The sequence below is a fragment of the Phocoena sinus genome, chromosome 2 (assembly GCF_008692025.1).
Source record: "Phocoena sinus isolate mPhoSin1 chromosome 2, mPhoSin1.pri, whole genome shotgun sequence".
NCBI lineage: Eukaryota > Metazoa > Chordata > Mammalia > Artiodactyla > Phocoenidae > Phocoena > Phocoena sinus.
The window spans coordinates 160,855,822-160,870,589 of NC_045764.1; the positions used below are offsets into that span (position 1 = coordinate 160,855,822).

At 38.3% G+C, this 14,768-nt stretch overlaps 1 pseudogene; it reads right to left on the minus strand.

The window, feature by feature from the left end:
- Nucleotides 1-5,723: 5,723 nt before the first annotated feature.
- Nucleotides 5,724-14,157, minus strand: LOC116748652 (annotated as a pseudogene).
- Nucleotides 14,158-14,768: the final 611 nt, after the last annotated feature.

Consider the following 14,768-nt stretch of genomic DNA (forward strand, 5'->3'; position numbering starts at 1 on the left):
AGATAAATTCTCCAAATTTGCACCATATTTTAGCCCACAGAGATCTTGATCATCACACCAAACTTCACCACATTTGTGACCTCATACTTACAGGGTATATAGAGAAAGAAAAAAGCAAATAGCATAGATGCTTTCTTGAGATGTGTCCATTATTGAAGATAGGGAGTAAATTCCATACAGCCAAGAATACTGGTTGATATAGATAAATATTTTGAGAGCTAGCTGGATCAATCAGTTGATAGATTAGATATGGCTTACTTATAAATAAATATAAATTTTGATGCAGATAAATAACTGAAGGTACTATGCTTGTTGCTATAGTAAAAGTACAAATAGGACATAATTTTTTTTTTTATTTCAATGACTCAGAACTTAGAACCCACAGTATCCTCAGACATATTCAGAACAACATTATGGATGTATTTCTTATATTAAAAAATAAATTCAGCTTGGAATTCAAAAGTGTTGACAGGCACAATCAACAAAAGACAATTATCTAGACATTGATGTAAAAGTTTTGAAACTTTAAAGACAAGTGAGCTGCCAGAAATAAAAGAATAAGAAATATAAAGATAAATAATATTTTATCTCAATGCCAAGCCCATGTGAAAGAATGTAGGGGAAACTAAATAAATATAGTTGAATTTAAATCAATATAACTTGGCCAAAATGGTTTTTTACTTTAAAAGAAGAAAGTGAATATATTTCAAATCTAGGAACAAGAATAATCTGTCAGCCAATAATCTCTATTGCAAAGCTCTAAGCAAGAGATAATTAAGAACTTAACAATATAAGTTATGGGAAGATAATTAGCTTTAAATGTTAGCATAGACTTAGGTTTGTTAAGCAAAATGTATTAATACAAATAAATCTATATAGTGTGACAACATACAAGCTTATCCTTCAAAACATTTTTAAGCAAGAGATAATAGCGGAAGATATATAGCTTTAGGAGATAGTGTTAAGCTACTTCTTCAGTCTTCCATAATGTGAATTAAAAGATTTACCTAGAAAAATATTAGTGAATAAATAAAACAATATAGTTATCACAAGTTATTTTAAAATATTTGTTAAAATATTGAGAATGACTAGATGATGTACTATAGCGTATTTTAAGAACTATACAGCTAGATAAAACTTTGAAAAAGAAAAACAAATTTGCTTACTGCAAATTAAATAACTAGTTTCATGTTCTGCATGTTCCATCTGCTTCTGGACCTATGTAATTATTCTAGTTCAAGGAAATAAATGTTTAATGTCATTAAATGCCAAATAAATTTATAAAAAGAAACAAGAACGACTAAAGGTAAATTTCTAGCATTGCTTAGGATTTTATATATACATACACAACACACATAAGCATGTGTATGTATATATATATGTATACACACATATATATGCATACATGCAAATTATATACACACATATAACATGTATGCATATATAAGGTAACATGTAAATGACCTTAACCTCCCTATAGAAATATATGAATCATTGACTAGATTTTTAAAAATTCAAAAGTACTCTGTCTACAAGTAGAATACATCAATAGACTAGAAGCAAAAGAATAATCTAGACTTTACCAGGCTTGTGTGGATAACAGAATTAACAATAGTTAATGTATCTATCTCAAACAATATAGCATTGAAAAACCTTAAGGAAAATGGTAAGAAAAGCCATTTGAAATTGCAATTTGAAATTGCAATTTCAAATTAACTTATTGACCTGTATTATTAGATCAATATATTAAGGAAATGCAGTAGAGAGGGTGAGTCTGGACTATAACAGTGTATTGACCTGCTAACTCATAATAACATTATATTGGGAGAAACATGCTAGATGTAATAAAATAGGTTGAGTTCATAAATGATTGAACAACTGAACCCAAAAGGCTTTAATTAATGGATTGAAGTCAAAATTAAGGGAAGTTTTAAGGGACATCCCCAGAACACTTTTCTCTTCCCTGTTTGATGCAACAGTTCAAATAAGTTTAAAAATGTCATGCTTATCAAATTTGAAGAGCAGTAGCAGTAGTATGACAGAATCAGACTCCAAAAACCACTCATTTACTCAACATTATTTAAAAACTATATTTGATAGAATCACTCAAGCAAGATGGATTTTAATAAAATTCCTAATATATTATTACACTTGGGATGAAAAGGTCAAAAGTATAACTATGAGGCTTGTAAAAATGACTTAAAAGCTTATCTGAAAGAAGTGTTAAGCATTGTGGTTGACAATAAACTCAGTATCAGCCAACAGTGTCTACAGGAACCTGGAAACCTAATGTAAACATAGGCTGCACTTAAGAGCCAGAGTAGATTGAAGTGGTAAAGACATCAATTTTATGGGCTTATAAATAAATAAAGTCCAAGAATAATCAAGAAACATAATAAAATACTGTAAAAGTTACTAAAATAAATTTTAAAAGACAAAGGCCAATGGATTCCCTGAAGAATGCTTACAACTATTAAAAGAATAATCTCTGTATTCCATAGCTGTTCCAAACATATGTGTGTACATAAATTAGTAAAAAAATAGCCAAAATAACTCAGAAAAATGAGTGGCACACCATTCATGAATTTAGATACAGACTAAACATAATTTATACATTACATTAAAGTATAACTCAGTGGTTAAGTATTTTTAGTGAAGAAAGACATGTTTAGTATGTATAAATTTTCTGCACCACAATCAAGTAAAATAAATGTTTTATATATATACACACATATATATATATATATATATATATATATATATATATATATATATATATATATATAATTCTGCTCTGATCTCCATTGACCTGGCTGGAAGAAATTCATCTCAGCAATGTTTTGGGGGTTTCTCTCCTTATAGAGTTGGTGGAGGAACAGAGACATAAGTTGTGAAGAACACTTTGAGACGTGTCTTCTGGGTTTTAGTTTCTCCTGATCGTGGCTCATGTGCTCATTGCCCAAACATCCACATTTCCTTTAAGTTCCGTTGTTTCACCACTTCCTGGTGAAGTTTTTGCAAGGATTTTTCAATGGTTCCCAAGAACTCAGTTTTAATTATCTGAACTGTATGTTCTTGCCTATCAAATTGCCATTGCTCTTAGATACCACGTGTTGAAGCAGACAATGGATCTGTCCCATTTAATGACATTCCTCTAAATCCAGTTATTTTCCTCTCAGGAAAAACTGAGACATTCCTTCAGTCCTTCCAATATTGGCCTAAATATGCCACTTTCTGGCTTAAAATCCTCTATTCTTGGCAATTTGGCATCATCATTCTATGACCCTATTTTTCAAATAAAGAAAAATACTTTGTGACATTTGCCTTCTCAGTACTTGGAAATTTTTCCTTCAGAATCTGCAACTCTACAGTTTTTATCAACAGGTAACTCTGCTTCCAAGATCTTAGAGAAAAACCCCAAAGACTTGATTTGGCAAACTTCTTAGGTGAGTAGTGGGTAAACTATCTTTTAGCAAAGTGATCTTTAAATATATGTATATGTATAAATATACAAATTCAACCACATGATGATAACCATCAAGAAATGATTAACTTAATATGTCACATAAGATGTATGTATTTCACAGGTATTACACTATAATTTGATTGTCATTTGATATCATTCTACATCTGTTATACGGTAAAATACTGTAAAAGCCCCTGATATTTTTAAAGATGTATAAAACAAAAATATACATTACGAGAATAAGAAATCATTCTATTCAGTGAGTAAGTGCCAGTAATTCTTCTTAAAAACAAGATGTAGGTAATTGAGAACACAACCCTGTCATTCTTTTGGTATTGTATTGGGAATTCATGCAAAACCTATAATAGCAAAAAAAATAATAATAATAAAGTACAAAAATACAGTAGTATGAAACAAAGAATTAAAAACATTTTTGCAGATGATCACTGTATATAAGAATATCTAGGAAAATCAACAAAAATTACCAGAGGAAAAACTTTTAATTAAACTGCAGTGTACAAATAATGTCTATGTAGAAGAAGAATGACAATGATATCAAAGAAATTTGTATTCATTTCCTGTGGCTCCTATAACAAATTATAACAAACTTGATGACTTAAAGCAACAGAAGTTTTTTTCCTTTATTTCTGGAAGCCAGATATAGGAAATCAGTATTACTGATCCTAAATCAAGGTGTCAGCAGGGCCATATTCCCTCCAAAGGCTCTGGGGAGAATCTGCTCCTTGCCTCTTGCAGTTTCTGATGGCTGCTGGCATTCCTTTGCTTGTAGCCAAAACACTCCAAGTTCCTCTGTGGTCACATTAATTGCTCTTCTTCTGTCTATGTAGTAAAATCTCCTGATAATTTAAGTCCTCGTGGAATATTTCATAGAAATTGACAAATTGTTAGTAACATTAGAAAAGTATATTAATTTAGTCAATAATTAACACATTTTTAAAATTAATGAAATGAATTTTTAAAAATTAAAAATTTACCATGCCAGCTTTTAAAATACATGAAAAATTTTAATTACTGCTTCTTTTTTTTTTTTTTTTTTTTTTGCAGACTTGTGTTATTTTATTTTGCTCTTTCCAGTCTGAAGCTACTATGTATCATGGGCATTTAGAGTTCTACAAATGACACTTTCAAAAAATAAAAGACCAAGACACTCAGAGTGAGATATATGGTAGACACTAACCAGAGGTGAGGGGAGCTGGCAGGGGCGGGTCTCAGGTCAGGGGCCAGGTGGCTTCCACAGGGCTCCGGGCTGAGCACAACGCCCAGCTTCATCCTCCTGACACCAGGAGTCCAGTCAGGAGGGGAGAACTGATCACACCAGGGGCTCTGGCTGAGGCCGTGAGGGGCCCAGCACCACCAGGTGAGGACACAGGACTGGGGCTAGGGCACACTGGAGAGAGGGGGCCAATGAGAGCCCCCTGGTAAGGTGGGGACAGGCTCTGAATTTGGGGAGGTGCCCCACCTGCCCTACCACTAGTGGGCAGGCAGGGCACTGAGGCCCGGAGATGCCGTCTCAAGAGCTCCCCACAAGACCCCTTGAAGACCACTCATGGCTACAACCAGGCTTGCCTGGGGCTGCTGCAGCAATAACATTTCATTAAAAAAAAACCCAAAACCAAAAAACACTGATTTGGTCATTTTTCTGCTTCCAGTGAGGTCAGAGTGAAAGAAACGAGACTGTGGCCCCTGCACCACAGCAGGATGGGCAGCGGCCAGGCCCCAGCGGCCACCAAACCAGGCCTGCTCCATGCACAAGCGGCAGGAGCCAGCCGCCTCCTGTCCATCCGCAGGGATGGTGCACGAGGGGGACCTCCCACAGGCTTGGGGCAAGAGCTTGGCTCCTGGGAATTGGGGGAAGGGGGGCGCTCAGGAGGGGACAGGGGATTCCAGTTACACACCTGCCACTCCCAGGGGCTCGGGAAGGCCGCCCAGCCCTCCACTTCTCCTTGGCCTCTTCGGGGAAATAAGTCTCAGAGTCATCTGAGGTCAGAAGAAAGAAGTTCTAGCCTCTCTCAGGGCAGAGAAGAGAGGGCAGAGGGAACTGAAATCCCTCCAAGGACCGGGTCAGGGCCGCTGACCGGCCCGGGGGTAGGCCACATGGGACAACAGGTGAGGGCACTGTTTTCTCTGGGTTTCCAGTTTGAAAGGTAAGGGGCTCTGGCCGCAGCAGAGCCCACCTGGAGAACAGTGAACAGGAGGGGTCTGGGCAGGGAGGAGAAGGGGAGGCAGGAGGCGGGACCTAGTACTCCCACAGTGTGTGTGATGTGGTCGAAGGTGTCAGCGCAGGCCCTCAGGGCCCCCGCGTGACTCTCCTTCAGGTAGTGCCTGCCCACCTTGATGACCAACTTGTTGTCACAGAACTCGAAGAGGAAGTCCACAGGGGTGTCGCTGCTCCTGGTGACCCAGGAGGCATTGCCCACCATCAAGTACTTGTCCGTGGAGTCTTTGATGTTGTAGGCGCCGTCTCCAAACTCCAGCGGGAAGACATCTTAGCTGGAGCGGTTGGCATCCAGGATACCCGTGACCTTGCGGCAGCCAATGAAGCCGTGGTCCCCACGGAACAGGATCATGAGGCTGTTGATCAGTTTCATGAAGAAGGGCTCCGAGTCCCCTGCTGTCTCCACCAAGGCAGCCAGGTGGCCATTCTTCTTGGCTGTCACAAACTTGCCATTGGACACACGCAGTATAATCCTCTGATCATGCCACTCGATGTCAAAGTAGCAACCAGTGTCCTTGGTGGAGGAGGTGGACTGCACACCCCGGGTGGCTGTCAGCAACCAGTAGTTGCCCGAGTGGGTGCAGAAGGCGCGCTTTTTGGTATAGCGGTCGATCTCCAGCTGGAAATTCTGTTGGTTGGTCTCTTCGTCCTGATTGGCCAGCAGGTCCATAGCCTGGCTCGTGGACATGTTCCTCTAGTCAGCCCCCTGTAGCATGACCTGGGCACAGCTCTGCTCCAGGGCGAAGAGCTCATCCTTCCCCACTTTGGTGCCCTTGCCCCAATGGTGCCTCGCAGTGGCGGAAAGCCACCTTGCCGGAGCAGAACTCGAGCGTGTAGCTGGTGGCGGGCTTGGGGTCCCAGTTGTAGCGCTGGTCCTGGAAGGCCAGCGTGATGAGCTAGTTGACGCCCCAGGGCACTTCGCGGTCCACCGCGATCTTGTCCGCCGGCCGCACGCTCAGGTGCGCGTAGCTCTTGCGGGCCACGCTGCAGTTGTTGACCTGCGGGTACGTGGCGATGTGCACGCTCCACTTCTGAGCCGGCGAAGCAGTCCAAGCGAAGCGCGACAGGCAGTCCTCAGTGCCACCAAAGTAGAGCCGGTGTCCTTCGGACTAAAGAGACCTGCAGCCGTCCTCGTCATGCGCCACGACGGAAAAGTGCTGGGCACCTCGTATTCGCAGGTTACGTTGCCATCCTTCTCTGCCGCCAGGTAGCTGCCCGCTGCCCAGCTCATCGGGCAGCTGCACCAGCATCCGCGTCTTCTTCAGGCTGGTCTTCTTCAGGCTGGCCCGCTGGTTCACCTTGGACCCGAACGTCTCGGCCGTCAGGTACTTGTTGCTGCAGTTAATGAGACCGAACTCGATCTGCGGGGCCTCGGCCGTGCAGTTGGCAGTCAAAGTGGCTGCGAACCCGAGGCCCGTGCAGCCAGGGAGGTCGGTGGCAGGTTCCTGCGGCAGCCCCCTGCTCCTTTGTCAGCTACCTCGGCCGTGTGCGTACCCTAAGCAGCGCTCTACAATCACCACAATTTTTTGACATAATATTAAAAAGAATAAAAATGTCCAGTGGAAAGAAAGCTAAAAATTGACTACATAAATTCCAACAATGATCAAAAAGGAGTACAGGGACTTCCCTGGTGGCACAGTGGTTGAGAGTCCACCTGCCGATGCAGGGGACACGGGTTCGTGCCCCGGTCTGGGAAGATCCCACATGCCGTGGAGCGGCTGGGCCCGTGAGCCATGGCCGCTGAGCCTGTGCGTCCGGAGCCTGAGCTCTGCAACGGGAGAGGCCACAACAGTGAGAGGCCTGCATACCGCAAAAAAAAAAAAAAAAAAAAAAAAAAGGAGTACAGAAATATGAGTCAGTATGTTTTCATGGGCTTTAAATCTGAGTTTAAATATTAATTAATTAATCTCTTCCTTCATTCCACAAGCTGAAATAAACTGCAAGGGATATACCTAAATAGAATCAACTTGTCGAATTAAAGAAAAACACAATGTAATATTTATTCCAGATCAAAAGAGGTTTGATCAGTGATGAGAAAAAGGAGAACGTTAAAGCTATGATGGATGGTTTAAGTATATCCTTCATAAAGTTCCATAGTAAAATTGTGCCAGGAATATTTTCAGATGCAAATAATAGAAAACCCCACCCAGAATGACTTAAGCAATAGCGGTGTTTAATTATCTTAAATAAAAGGAAGTCCGGAGATGGGCAATCTAGAATTGATACAACTCAATAATTTTACCAAGGACATTCTTCTACTCTGTTGTCTGAAGCTGGTTACTTTTTTTGACTGTAGGCATATTGAAATGTGGTTTCCAGATGGCTGCAACACCTCCAGACATCATGGCTGTATTCAAAATAAATAATCATGGGAGATGCTGATAAAAATGGGTTTTTCCTCAGGTGGTTTTCTTTCTTTCTTTTTTTTTTTTCCAACAAAAGAAGAAAAATAATTCCAAGAAGTTTTTTTCAGAAAACTTTATCTTAGTCTCAATAGTAAGAAATGGGTGATATGGCCACTGCTGGATGAAAAAGCGGATATCTGGCAAAGAAGAAAGTAGGCTTAGATAGTCATTACCAGTCTCTGGAGTTGTGCAAATAACAGACTGGCATGCTTCATCTGGGAAGAATAGGTAGTATGTCTACTGTTTAAGAACCAGACTGTGTGCAGCTTAAACCTATAACATTAATGTAGTACTTGGTGGATAGTATATGATGATAAAATAATAAATTAACATGTGAATATAAGCAAACTCTATGATGCTGAAACACACCTATTAAATCAACAGAGGTAAGTTAAGATGGTGGTGTCCACCCATTCATTCATTTATTCATCCATTTAGCAGCTCAATACTGAGTGTTTATATCAGGCACTATGCTAAGTCCTAGGTATATATTAATGAGTGAAATAATCTTTGCCCTGGTAAAGCTGAAATTTAATGGTTGATCTAGAAAAAATTGTTTAAACTCTGGGAAATCAAGTGTACTTAAATATCACTGGTAGTATTTAAAATAAATTGTTGCAGTTTCCTCAGAGATAAATCTTGAAACTCTTAACATCTGTAAAACTATAGGGTCAATCCTGTGAATGTACTTCCATTTCTCAAAATTTATTTTTTTCTGAAATATCTGGCAATTTAATGAAACACTAGAAACAACCAGATACCTAATAGTAAGTGAACAGTTTATTAATCTGTGCTTTATTCATGCATTAAAATGCAATATGGCTATTGAAATGATGAGGTTTAGGGCAATAAGCTTATATAGAAATGTATGTATACAATAAGTGAAAAAGCAGATCAAATAAAAATATGTCAAAACTAAATAAAATCTTCCTTAGCATTCATAGATTTGAGAACTCCTCCTTCTTTTGCAATACCTAGGGAATGTCTCCTCGTCCTTAGTGGACAATTATCAATCTGCTGGGAAATCTTCCCTGATCCTTCCCCTACTCAATTAATTGATTTCTATCTTAGCACTAACAACCTTTTTAGTAATTCCTATTTTATATGTTATTGTGACATAGAATTAGTTATGCCTGCTTCTCTCGGAGTTGTCAACACCTCTTTAAAGGAAGAAGCAATCTGTCATTCATCTCTATATTGTTGAGACCTGAGACATGACATTTCATTCTTGTGTCCTCAATATCTACAAATATGTTTGTCACAGAGAAGGTGCTCAAAGAATGTTTGCTGAATGAAGCCAGCAAGTGCTCAATAAACACTGGCTGAGTGAGTGGATGGATTCTCATAGAATTTCAGTCATATTGATGATCAGAATTGTATTCCAAATTGTTTAATAAAAATTCACGTTCATTAAATGCTTTTTTTCTGGAGAACATGTAACACTATTTTACATATGGGATGTTTTTACAATGTGAAATCTAATAAAATATGTATAGAACTTCGAAGTTCTATTATTTTATTTTATTTATTTATTTATTTTTGCGGTACACGGGCCTCTCACTGCTGTGACCTCTCCTATTGCAGAGCACAGGCTCTGGACGCGCAGGCTCAGCGGCCATGTCTCATGGGCCCAGCCGCTCCGCGGCATGTGGGATCTTCCTGGACCGGGGCACGAACCTGTGTCCCCTGCATCGGCAAGCAGACTCACAACAACTGCGCCACCAGGGAAGCCCTGAAGATCTAGTTTTTAAATGGCAGCTCCCTATGGTTTAGTTAACTTACCTGAACCTTCATGTGTGGCCTACCGAACTCAATATTGCACCTGACTCAGCTTTGCTTGATTAAGCCTGCTACATAGTTGGCCAGACTGATACTGTTGATGTAGCTCATTATCCTTAAATAACTACATGAATTCTTCTCTAGTTTAAGATCCAAGATAACTGTACACTTGTTTTTTGTTTTGCATCTACATGAAAACAGAATGGGGGGGACCGTGGTTACATATACAGTGAAATCAGAGAAAAGTGTCTTACCCACTTTTATTATTTCCCTTTCAACAGATTGCCAAAAAAGTAGCATTCACTGATTTTATAATGTTACATACATTTCAAGAGGGTTATTTTATTTAAAAATACTGAAGGCAAAGTCTTCCGACTCTTCCACTTGAATTAACACCAGGCTTAAACAAAGGAAAGAGCACCGAATGAGTGGTTCAAATAAGAATGTGTACATACAAGTTCTGCTAGAGTGTCTGAATTTAACCTAAAATATCCTGGATCTCTATTCCAAAGTTTTAATTAAAGTGCCTGAGTATTTCTATTTTTTTTCTTTCTTTTGTGGAGGTTTTAATATTTTATCCAATAAAGCCAGCTATCAAGATTGCTTTAAAAGCTCCTGACAAAGATAGACAGAAATAGAAGGTCTTTGATGTCAAATAAACAGTACTGTTTTCATTACGTGTGTTTCTACAAATCTCCATGAAAAATCAAGTTTGGGCTCCTTTTAAGAACAGGTGGTATCTTTGTGTGTGTGTGTGTATCCTGGTTGAGGGGATATGGGGGAGTGATATGAAAGGATACAATGCAAAAGAAAAGAATTCTATCTTCTTTCTCTTAGCCAAATAGTTTAGGTTTAACTGCCCTTGTTTTTGTTGGACCTGAATAGAAAAGTGAGGTATTTTAATCTTCTTTTTCAAAACATACAGTCTTATGGAAATTTAAGTCAACAGCTGTTCAACTGTCAAGTCACAAGCTAAATTCAAGTCTGAGAAAAGAAGAAAATCTGTTTAAATGAAAGCTTATTTGAATGAAGGCCATGGGTTTTAGCATTTGTGTTTGAAAAAAAAAATTAAATTGTTACTAAAGTAAAGGACCTTTTGCTAGGATGACCTTTCTTTGTTGAAAATGTTGGAAAATCAATATTCAACATGAAATCAGAAACTGAAGTGTGTCAACTGTAGGATCGCCAGAAGGTTGAGGGAATTGAACACCATAAACTCATGAACTCTTCAAGGTCAGAGGTTTGACCTAACACGATTTCTAGTATATAGAAAGTGGTCTAGAAAAATGCATGTTGGCATAGTGAAAAAAAGGAGCAGTCAAAGAAATCAAGTAGTCACTTTTTCCCCCATTTTCCAAAGGTCTCTTATAATTGAGTTCTACTTTAGAAAGATGAATGATAGTTGGCAGGATATATAGTTGTGTGAAAGATAGGCAATTGTATGAATGTTTTTTAACAGTTCAGAAAATTAAGATATAAGCTCTTGGTCAAGAGTGGGGATAGCCTGTCTCATTGTGATACTGATTAATGGGTTGATTTTTTTCTTCATATATGGTAAAAATCTGTGTACATATGTGTTGTGCTTGAAAAGGTATGATAATGTAATTTTTTCCCAAAGTAAACTCTCTGGCTGCAAGTCTCTGCCTCCTATAAATGTAATGACCTTAATGAAAAGATACTGATTTAAAGACCGGACATTAGATTTGCAGATGCAGAAAATCAATGGTATTAATATAATAAAACTTATTATGCTCTTACAATGATTCACACTAAAAAGACTTACGGAGGGCTAATATATAAATAAAATGGCAATGTATTAATTTATTATGGTGGTGGTTTCTCTAACTACCTTCATCCCAAATGTATGTCATATAGACAGAGTTGGAACCTATTGGGACTATAGTCATTCCTGTTGAAAAAGTCAAACTATCAGGTCCCTACACTTAATAACACCATGCTCAAAGGGGTTCTCCATTCATCACTGGTCTCTTTTCTGTTTAAATTGATCAATGCCTCATGTACAAGGCTTAGTGTTTTTTTTATCCTGTACTGTACATTGTTCTCCCCAGTGTTTCCTGGACTCAGCTCTCTACCACACCTTTACCTCCAAAATTTTCCCACCATAATCTCTAAAACTATCAATCTGGAATCATCAAAAAAGCCCTATCATTAGCATCTTCATTTCTTTGCCATAAGTGAAATTTGACTCTCAGCAGAAGATACCACTTTAACCTGCCCCCTTAAATGCTAGCTGCTTATTTTCCCACATCTGTACCCCTGGATAGTGAAGTAGTATTACTGTACTCTATACTCTCCTGTAGTAATGCTAGTAATAAGTCCTCTACTCTCTTGTAGAGACGCACACCCACACCCTTCAACTCGTTTGAGATCCATGACACTTCACTATACATTTCTCACCACTTTGTTATTGCCATCATCAACAGAAACATCTAGTACACTCCCTGTTGTTTACCAAAGCTTTTGGTGACTGTCTCATTAACCTTTCCCCACCCAAATCCTGCCTTTATCATCCTTGGTAATACCAGTGTAACCATGGACTCTCTATCCTTAATGTCCTCATCTCTAAGACTTTTTCCTTAGCCCCCTATTTCTCACATTCTGAATTTTATTTAAATGTAGATTATTTCTACTATGTAATCACAAATTCAGGTATCACTCTCTTGGATTACAACCTGCTTTCCTAGCTATGGTTGTTTCTGGGCCTCAGTGAAAGTTGCAATTCATCGCCTTTCTAAATTCATATGATCCTTTAGGCATCTCAGTTCTGTTATCAGCATCCCTTTCCAGTCATAAAAAATTGCAGTAAATCTTACTCCAAGTTTCTTCCTGATGATTTCTTTACTGTATTGAAAGTGTTGGTTCTTTCCCACATTTTTCAAAACTGGAACTCAGCAATGCTTCCCAGACTTCCACAGACAAACCATTTTATCTCTTACTTCACAGAGAAAACATGATGATCTCTTCCTCAATTTCCCACTTCCATGCATAAAAAACTACTTACACCTGCCTCTATTTTGTCCTGCCTTCCTCTGCTGAAGCATATATATTGGAGGCCATTCCCTCATACATCCTCAGAAATCTTTTCTTATAGAGTTCCCCATTATCTTTTATATATTTAACAATACCCTCACAATCAGATCCTTTCATCTGCATCTTCATAAATATAATGCATATATATCTATACAAACATATACATATAAATTATATATATATTTATAATTGTTCCACTTTAATTTTGCTTTTTAATTTCATGGATTTTTTACTTTGATTTCTCCTAATATAAATATAATATTTATATTTAAATATAAAATTATGTGGCTCTCCTCTCACCTGCTGTTATTTAGCTTACTGACTATTAACTAAATTAAAATGCCTGAAAGTTTCTTTTTTAACCTGAGAATTAAACTTTTTTCTGTACTTTGAAGAAATCACAATTGTTGGTTTACAGATGAGAAGTTTCTTTACAAACTTCTAGAGACAGATTCTTCCGTTTATATGACATCTTGATATAAATTAAGATGTGTTATATATGACTGAAAAACTACTGTTAAAACAACAATCCTTTCTCTAGTGAATATATGTGAAACTGCCTCTTCTATTCATGATGGCATCTTGTCTTCCACAGTAGGAAATAACACTCAAACTTCTGCACTTTTCCTGCAGAAGTGTCCTGCTCATGCTGTATATATTTTCTTTGCACACTGGAAAAATTTTAACTAACAAAATAACTATACACATACACACATACATACATTTTTGTGTACATATGCATATATATAAATATACATGTGAATATTTGCCTATTGTTTGTATATATCTACACATGTATTTATGGCACAGTAACAATGCATATAGTCTTTATGTGGTTCCCCTCTCACCTGCTGTGTAGAAGCAGCTGTTTATTTATGGATATCCTTTATCCATATTATGGATAAGCCTTTATTTATGGATATCGCCAGGGTTTGTCCCCACGTGTGCATAGGAAAGCGTTCTCTCTCCTTTTGTGTAGCATTTACCACTTTTTTCTTCTCTTATTTGTCCTAGGGGAAGATGTTACCAGAAACAGGGCCCTGACTTCAGTAGTGAGTCAGTCATAACAGTTGATTTTCTGGCCCTGTAGTCTCTGTACCTTCTAGTCGAGACACTTCCTGATATCTGAGACAGGATGCTGATAACCTTGCTGTAGTATCAAATCCCATTATGCTACACGTGTTGGTGCCATTCTCCAATTCTGCACAAGCCACAGCCATTATCAGTACATACCAAATTATACCCTGGGTTGGCCCCAGAAATGAGAATTCTCATCCCCTGACTTTTTAACCCCTAAAATCCAGGATCACACATGGCCTCTCTTGGCATAGACTGGGATTCAAAGTGCCTACCATGTACCAAGCAGGGTGTTGATTTTGGAATAGAAGGATCATACAAGTAAATCCTAATCTGATAGATTTTATATTACACAGCATGGGAGAGAGGTGTGTGAACAGCTATTGTGGTCATGGCTCTAATGAAAAAATGTAGAAAGTGTTATAAAACACAAAGAAAGAGATATTTTATTTTGCATGAGCATTAAAGTTAGTCACAGAAGACAAAGCCTTTTAACTGGGTTTTTGATGACTAGAATAAGTTCACCCAAGAGAGATAAGGGAAAGAAACTCCAAGAACCAAATTGCATGAGCAAAGGGATAAGTCATCAATGTTCGTATTCAGAACAGAATGTTCTGACCTGTTGAGAATAGAGGTTAAAATCTCAAATATCCTTATGGCTAAGGAAATTTCTAAAGGCAAACCAGCTAGATGTTGGAATATAGAAAAGGACTATTCATAAAGAATATATGTAAAGGACTTGTGTAATCAGTCT